General features: G+C 31.6%; 1 non-coding gene across 1 annotated transcript; it reads left to right on the plus strand.

Annotated features, from left to right (window-relative positions):
* The first annotated feature begins 1033 nt into the window (after positions 1-1033).
* Positions 1034-1140, plus strand: LOC118893778. The gene has a single exon (XR_005019618.1). It is a non-coding gene; the product is annotated as a U6 spliceosomal RNA (small nuclear RNA).
* Positions 1141-9302: the final 8162 nt, after the last annotated feature.

Here is a 9302-nt window from a genome sequence, read left to right on the forward strand (position 1 = left end):
GTGCCTTGGAAGTGATAGGAAAGACCTCCGTGAGATAACATTTCAGAGCTGGTTCCCCAGTTTCACTCAGTCACAGAACTAATTAGCAATCAAGACAGTCTAGTATTCTGTTCTCCAGCATCAGTATATATATTTTTTTTAGTTTCAAATTTTACTTAATTAACTTATCAGGTGCACAAAACATATATTTCAAAACTTATTAAACTCAGTTATTTGAAACATATGTTTACACAGAAGACAAACAGATAGACGATTTCAAATAACTTCTGGTACAGTCCATTATCCTGTACAATGGATTAAGCTAGACTTTGAAGGCTATTCATCATGCCAGCTGCCAAAACTGTGGGTATTTCCTGGAAACTGCTTCAGAGGACACAAAAAATACCAAAGCCAAAGAAATGAAGCCCTCACTGCCTAGGGTTGAAGGAAGAGGATCTCAAAAAGATCTAAATTTTAAATATATCAAGCAATGCTACTTTAATTCATTTAGTTCTACAATTAGTAATAACATGCTCACCTTTCTTGGCTGATCAAAATATAACTAAATCGGATCTCTACTAACTTGTAAGCCCTCCTAAAATCCTTTAATCAATGGTTATCTCTGATTTTCAAGACTCCTGTGTTAATTATGGTCTGTGTTGTCTATTTGTCAATTAATCATACATGTCTTGTGAAATCTAATGCAGCAATACATTGAAGATTATTTTTTAAATGGTATTATTTGCAACTTCAAACGTTTGTATCAAGTTTCTCCAACTTTATGTTAAGCTCCAAGAGAGTAGAAATGGTAGCTTCAATTTCTTCCTTTCCCATATAATCCTAGAGATGAAGTTTTTTAGTTGATGTTAAATAAATGTTTATTGATTGGTTAATTTAAATAAATTGTCCAGTTAAAAGTGGCAAGGATCTGTATTAAGTCAATGGCCATGAGAAAATAAAGTAGAGATTCTATTTAAGAGAAATATAGAAAGTAGGATCGGCCAGACTTGATGACTGACTGCTTAACGGAGGACTGAGAGAGAAAAGTTGGCTGATGCTTGCTTCGGCAGCACATAATCTAAAATTGGAACGATACAGAGAAGATTAGCATGGCCCCTGCACAAGGATGACACGCAAATTCGTGATGCGTTCCATATTTAAAAAAACAAAACAAAACAAAACAAAAAACGTTGGCTGAAAACGTTCAATGTAGCTTGAGTAACTGGATAAAGAAGGCCATATTTAATATATTGGGAATATAGAAGGAGAATGTCTGTTTTGGGGATGAGGTACAGGTTTTCCCAATGTGTAGGAAAAGCCAGGCATAGTCAAGCAATTTTCAGCCTCATAAAACCTACTATCATTATTCACTCTTGAAACATGGCAAAAAGGAGATTCAGAATCCAAAATCACTGAAAGAATGACTGAGATTCCAACCCAGAAGGTTTGACTACAGAGCCTCTGCTCTTCACTCTTACTTTCCCTCAGTTGCTTCATGAGTACTATGCAAATTAAATATGAGTATAAAACTACTATATGGGACTTCCCTGGTGGCGCAGTGGCTAAGAATCCGCCTGCCAATGCAGGGGACACAGGTTCGATCCCTGGTCCGGGAAGATCCCACATGCCATGGAGCAACTAAACCCGTGTGCTACAGCTACTGAGCCTGAGCTTTAGAGGCCACAAACCACAACTACTGAGCCCATACACCACAACTACTGAAGCCCAGGCACCTAGACCCCTTGTTCCGCAACAAGAGAAGCCACCGCAATGAGAAGCCCATGCACCACAACAAAGAGTAGTCCCCACTCACCGCAACTAGAGAAAGCCTGCATGCAACAACGAAGACCCAACACAGCCAGAAATAAATAAATAAATTTATTAAATCAAATAAAATAAAACTACTATATAATCTAATCTAAGCATTTTCTATACATTAATTTTCATAATACTTGTGAATAATTGAGAATTAAAAGTACTAGTTAGAAAATCTTTGAAGAACTACTTAATGCACTATAATACTGAGGATCTTTTTCATTTTATCAAGCACATTCACCTCCTTTTTATTTCAGAAAGAACACCTACATGATTCAGACGTAAATGCCAAACACTTAGCATAATGGTTGGCAGATACCAAATACTTCAGCAATTTTTGTTGAACAAATCATGAATGCATGAATTAAAAAATGTCATAGAAGGAGGAGGGCATAGAAGGGGCCATTAATTAACTACCTTATGTTTCAGTTCTCCCCTTAAAAATGGAAATAACAACACTTATAACATGTTTATTGTAAGAATTAAATAAAACGGTTACGTATGATTAATGGTCTGCTAATAATAATTCTTACACATATAGATTATTATTGTTATTACAATAATGGGAGTGAAGCTAGTGAGACGCTTTTTGTAGGTATATTAGACTACAAACTAGAAGATATAAAAACACACTGGATTAAGGATGATTGATTTCTCCATAAAATGTTTCTTTTTAGCCTTATGATTTCATCATTAACTACAGGAAAGCTATGAATCATAAGACATGATATAATCATTATATGCTAATTTTAACCAGAGCACTTGTGATTGTATGAATACGTGTTTGTATTAACACAAGATTTTGCAATAAATTGCTCTTGCATTCTCTACACTCCCCAAAGAAAATTCTCAATATCATTTAATATAATTAAAAATAAGATTCTGTATTTCACTTTTGAGAGAAGAATGTAAAACAAAAATAAAATTAATTTCTTATCTAATAGTATGTGTAAATAGTATTTCTTCACAGAAGGTAGAGAATTGTTATGGTCTTCAAAGGCTAAAAAAATTGAACAAATGCATGGGCAAATAATCAAAAAAAATTTTTTAAATAAAATTCAGAGTAATTTTGAAGTAAAATGGGTACACAATGGTAAATTTAATGTCTCACTAATTAAAAGAGGCATCATGGAGACAAAACAGGGGTGTTTTGAACCTGTTCCCTTAATTAACTCCTATTTTCTTTTTTAAAATGGAACATCAGCAAAGGCCATTAATGGTAATGAGGTTGAGCGAGAGGCCTAATATGTAATCAATTTTAACAAGTGTATACTCCTTACTGTGTGTCAGGAGATTACCATTGTAACAAACGGAGAGTAAAAGGATGGATGTTTATTTTACATTCAGACTTGCATTTGCTTTAAGATACTGGAATTCTTGAAGGGTCATCATTTTAGCCTTTTTTTTTGTTTTTTTTTCCTTCTCGTGGCACTATTAATGTTTTTAAAAACATACTGATTTTTTAAATTCATGTAAATTTCCACATTCAACTCTTTTGTATTCTTCTTTAAAGTTGGAAGTGGAAGTTAAAAATCCCAACTGCTTTGCCACTCCAGAGAGTAGTTTATTTTTATGCTCATGCCAGTAGAAGTCTCAAGAGTCATTTTCTGCACTTTTTTAAGGTATAGCCTCTATAACTGTATGATGAATGGTGACATCTGAGCTCTGACCTAAGAGAAATACATTTACGTCACTTACCAGAGATGTAGATGACAGGTCATGTCTGTTACATTTGTCCCTTTCTTCCAATTTTTAACCCTATGCTAGACTTTCATGAGAAGAAGGCATAATGGAGAGTCTTGAACAAGGATTGTTGTTTGATTTGCAATGTACCATATAAAATCCATTCTCAAATTGGAAAAAATTTAGGCCAAAGTTCATATACCTTTTGAATAAACTTAGTTCAGGTTACAATAGAACCTGACATTTTCAAAACTCTTTTGTGGTTAGGTGCAAAAATCAACAGAAACTTTGTGGTTTGGTTGGAATCACAGTAAGACCAAATTTTGCCATAAGATAGATGTTTGGATTTCATTTGGCTCCAAACTTGAAGAAAATGTTGTTATGCAAATCAACAGGAATATGAACAAAAATTGTCTTTTATAATAATGTATAATATTATAGCTAAGAAGCTTAACTTCATGTTAAATATTACTTCTTTATATAATTAAAATTTACACATCTATTTTCATTACCTCCAAATACATTGCTAAGTATTTTCTTAAATTCTTACCTGTAATTTACCATAACACTTCATCAATACTTCATCAAATATAGGTGCTAAATTATCCATCTATACTTATTTCATTAACTTCAGCTGTAATGCCTTCATATTCACATTTAAGGATGGTATCCTCCCTTTAAATTAAACAGATATAATATTTTATGATAATACAGACTGATTGCATTATTTCCATCTCATCAGCATTTTAGTATGACTATATATATTTGATACTAAATGTGAACTTTAGATTTTAAGTTGTAAGCACTCTATACAAACTGCGTGAAATTAACCATTCACTTTACCTCTGCCTGACTCCAAGCAGTTAGTTTCCAAACACCTGCAACAGGAATTCTTTTCACATTTTTTCCTAAACTATATCCCTTGGTCTCCTCCAGAGCTGTATTCAGTTTTCTACTCCAAAAGATTCAAATTATTCTCACTCATTGATTAAGTACACCACAATCATTCATAATTTGCCTTCTGTTTTTCTGATTACTTCTGCATCTCAGTGTGCAAGTAATAACAATTACAAAATATAGGAAGACCATTTATTGGTGTTCTGAATTGATCCATGACAATGTGGTTATCAGTAAACAATTTTGAATTTGAAATACTGCAGTATTATATATTATGTTCAGTACCTTGTGTATTGAAATATAAAATAGTATGGTTTTAGCTTAATGAACAGTTTTTAATTAGTATTATGAATAAGTAATTTTTTTTACTATTTGAACAAAAATCAGGAATTAGATTAAACCATACAATGCTGACTATCCACAAAAAAATGTAAACATTTCACATTCATTGGTTTATAAGTTTGATGGAGGTGCCATCACAAAGTACCACAAACTGGGTAAATTAAACGATAGAAATTTATTGTCTCACAGTTCTGGAGGCTTGACATCCAAGATCAAGGTGTTGGCAGGGTCAGATTTTTTTAGGCCATTGAAATACATGTCTAAATACCATTAGCCTATCTTGGCCCATTATATTTATACCTCTCTATCATACTTTGCAGAAATGGAAATATTTTTATCAATTTAATATATATAAATACTATATATATATTGAACTGATTTGTGCATCTTTAATTTTAGTTAAAAAGGTAGTTTATTCTCATATTTAATTTCATTTTTAGCAAGTTGTGCTTTCATGATCTTTGCTTCTTTATCTGTTGTATTAATAGATAAATACGTATAAAGTATTTTTATATTTAAGTTTTTAATGTTCCCTATAACTTGAACAAATGTAAAAATGTCTTGTTTATTAGTCATATTTATAAGTATTAAAATATGATAATAAAAAACACATTACATGTTTTTAAAATAATGGTAACTTCTTAATTGGAAAATAATTCTTAATGAGATAAAAGTGGCTATTTTTTTTCAGTGAATTTCTATATCCATGGGTAAAATCACTTCTCTTTCAAAGGAGACAGGATGTGTTAGTGTTCAACCAGAGAAACAAGCACAACAGACAACATATATTGAGATTAAATGCAAGGAATTGGCTTCATGATCATGGGGACAGACTAGGCAAGTGGGAATTCCATTCTGAAAGGCCGGCTCTCAGGAAAGACAGCCTGGGACTCAGATAGGAGCTGAAGCTGCTATCCCTGGGCAAATTTTCTTCTTCAGAGAGGCCCTCAGCTCTGTTCTTAAAGCCTTTTAGTTGATTGAATGAGGTCCACCTAGACTATCTAGATAATTTCCCATACTTAAAGTTAACTGATTATAGACCTTAAACACATCTATAAAACACTTTCACAGCAAAACCCAAATTAGCCTTTGAATAACAGGAGACTAGCCTAAACAAGTGGACACATAAAACTGACGATCAAGCAGAGTTTGGCACCACCATTTGAGAGTCCATTTTTTGATCCTTAATTTTTCATGTGACAAGTATAAGTTCTAAAAATTCTTGCACAATAATAACTGGATGGAAATTGCGGTTTTGTGGATTTAAAAAAAAAACTTTGTCATAAAATTCTTTAAAGCCATAATAAGTTAGAGCCCAAAATTCACATAGTGACCTATCTGACCAAAAAATAGTCTCAAATATATCTGCTGCAAACTCAATTAGATCCTCTTTCAATTCTGTTAAAATTAAACCATTGGAAGACAACTGACTTTCAGAACAATTTATTACCAGTCATTGGATTCATTAATTTTCTCAGTTTATGGAAACAAACAAAAAGAGCTTTTAACAAGTATATATTGATTCTATTACTCTTTCACTTAAAGGCAACTTTTTTACCGATATATTTAGAAAATGTTGTAAACATGTGTGTGTGTATACCTATATTAAAATTAACTTCAGTTCTGCAGATTTAGTTCACTCAATTTAAAGAAAATATCTGCCATAAAAATTAACTGGCAAAGTCAGTAAATACTGTCATACAAATCAGCAATATTATACTGAAATTCTATGAGAAAAAAAGGTATGATTTTATTTCCAATTCATATAAAAATATTAACTACATGTTTTTGCTTTGAAATTAAGATTGATAGACGTATAGATGTATACATATATAGATATAGTTTTAGTTACTACATAGAAATTTGCTCTGAATTTTAGATCTGAATGAGAAAAAGCACCCTGCCATTTTCAATAATTTTTACTGATGTGCCAGTTAATAAGGTGTTCTTTTTTTCACAGCTCCAAAACTTCACTTATCTAGTCAGCATTGTGATGCTGGACCAGAACTCTGCAAAACGTATTTCTAATTTGTCAGCTGGTTCCCTATCATAATCTACCAATGAGGGCATTAAAGAGAGACTGAGTGGCTGAGAAAGAAGAGATTTTCTCTTTCCTCTCAGCATTACTTCAGATCTTTTAAAATTATTATTTTTATTATTTTTAATCTGAGAGTAGCCGTTTGTTCCTGTAGCAGTGGGTGAAGAGAGCAGACTTTGTCTTTACAAACAGAACCAACTTGCCTGTGCCCCCTTAGAGACAACAGAATCACCCAAGTAGGTTGAATTTCAGCTTTTCAAGGTTATTCCCTTTACTTCCTCACCCACAGGGATGGTAGTTACTTGCTTTAGGCTAATACCTCCATGAAAACATTTTGGCTTCTTTTGTTTTTTGATGACCAGTTAACAAAGACTTATATCTAGTTAATAAATTAATTTTACTTCTCTATATGTTTTAAAATATGTGCCGTAATTTTTGTTTCCTGATTAATTTCTCACCCTGATTGATGCAGATTCATTTTTCCTTGCACTAGAGAAGCAACAATAGACTTCTGCCATAACCCCACTGGTTAAGATTGAACCCTATGGTCACATCTAGCTACAAAGAAAACAGATTAATCTAACTTATCCAGTTTTTATAGTAAGAGCACATAAAGCATAACATGGGTGGAAATTTAAATTACTGTAACCAAACTACAGTGTCTTGTAACCTAAGAAAATTAATTACAATAGAAATAAACTGAATAAAATACAAAAAGTAAAGAACTTAAATTGCAATAATAAAGTTAAATAAAAGGCAATAAGGAGCAATATTGACATTGTAGAAGTTTTAATCATAATTTGGAGAACAAACCTGAAAATTTGACATGAATCACAGAGAAGAAAGTAAAAAGATTATAGGGGGAGTGTGAAGAGAGAGAGAAAAACTGATAGGCGAGTAAGTTAGGCAACAAGAATCTAAACAAATAATTCTAGGCATCTTGGAAGACTGCACAGGAACTTGGAAAGCTAAATAAGAATCAAAGATCAAATATGTTTTTGAAAAAAAAAAAGCGCCTCATGTTGAAGAAATGTGAAAAGGTGCAAAGTAAAATGGCTTACAGTGTTCCAGGAAAAGGTGTCGAAAAAAATAGGAAATAGAAAATATAAAATGGAACTATTTCTTGAAGACCATAGGACTTGTAGAGACAAAAATTAAAATATATTAAGGAAAAAAATGCACAAACTGGAAGTAACAGCTGATTAGACAGTGCAGATCAGAAAAGATAAGTGTACTTGAAGACATGGCAGTATAAACTATCCAAAAAGAATCATATTCAATATATAGAGAAAAGACTTAAAACTATCAAAAAGTCTAACAAATCTGTGAATAAAGACCTAAAAACAAAGAATGGGCAGAAGTTGTTGAATACAATATTTGAAGAAATAATAGTAAAAAAAATTCTGAATTTAATAAAAACTATTATTTCACAGATTCAAGATGCTAAACAAACACCAAGTAGTACAAACAAAACGTTACCCCAAATTACAATGCAATCAAATTATTAAAAACCAATAAGAGATTACTTTAAAAGCAGCCATAGAAAAATGACAAAGGAACATAGGTTATAATAACAATAGCATTCTCATCAAATACAATATGATCTGGAAGATAAAATATCTTTCATAAACTGACAAGGCAAAATAAAAAGAAATTATCCTATTTTTCTATTTTATAATTACAAATATTTAATAGTTCAAAAAAGCAAATTAAAGGTTTTGATACATGTAAGAGCTGAAAATCTTCATTACTGGCAGAAATGCACTACAAGAAATTTTTAAGAGAACGTCTTCAGGTAGAAGAGAAATAATATAAGATAAAAATTTGGATCTAAATAAGAATTATCAGGAACAAATAATCACTAAAACAGAGGAAATTAGAAAAGTTAGTCTGCAGAAAACTAGCCAAATACATTTGAAAACATTTAGGAACTGAACACTTTCCTAAAGAAACACAGATAACCATATTGACCCTGGTAAATTTAGACATCTTAAACAGAGAAACTGCTATACTATCAATGGAGAAAATATGAAGAAACTGCCCTACAAAAAAGAACCGGGTTCAAATATTTTCAACAGGGATTCTACCAAGTCTTCAAATATGGTACTGTCCCAATGTACTATAAATTATTCCAGAGCACTGAAAATGAAAGAAACCATCCTAAATCCTTTTATAAAATAGGAATAGCATTATACCTAAATCTGCTAAAGAAAGGAGAAAAAAGAAAAACACAGATATAAATCACTCAATAATACTGATTCAAAAATATTACATAAAATATCAGCAAACAGAATCTAACAATACATTAAAAAAGAATATGATATGACCAAGTGGATTTTATTCCAAGACTAATTTATCCATATCATTACAATGTTAATAAATGTAAAAAAACAAGTTTCATCTATATTATATGGTTACCTCCATAGATGCTAAGCCTTCAAAAAAAATTCAACAGCCATTTGGATATTAGGAGAGAAATTGAGTGATAATTTCTTAAATGAATATATAAATGCAAATATAAAAATATAAGTAAATATAATATGTAAAT

Source organism: Balaenoptera musculus, chromosome 3, assembly GCF_009873245.2.
Source record: "Balaenoptera musculus isolate JJ_BM4_2016_0621 chromosome 3, mBalMus1.pri.v3, whole genome shotgun sequence".
Classification (NCBI taxonomy): Eukaryota; Metazoa; Chordata; class Mammalia; order Artiodactyla; family Balaenopteridae; genus Balaenoptera; species Balaenoptera musculus.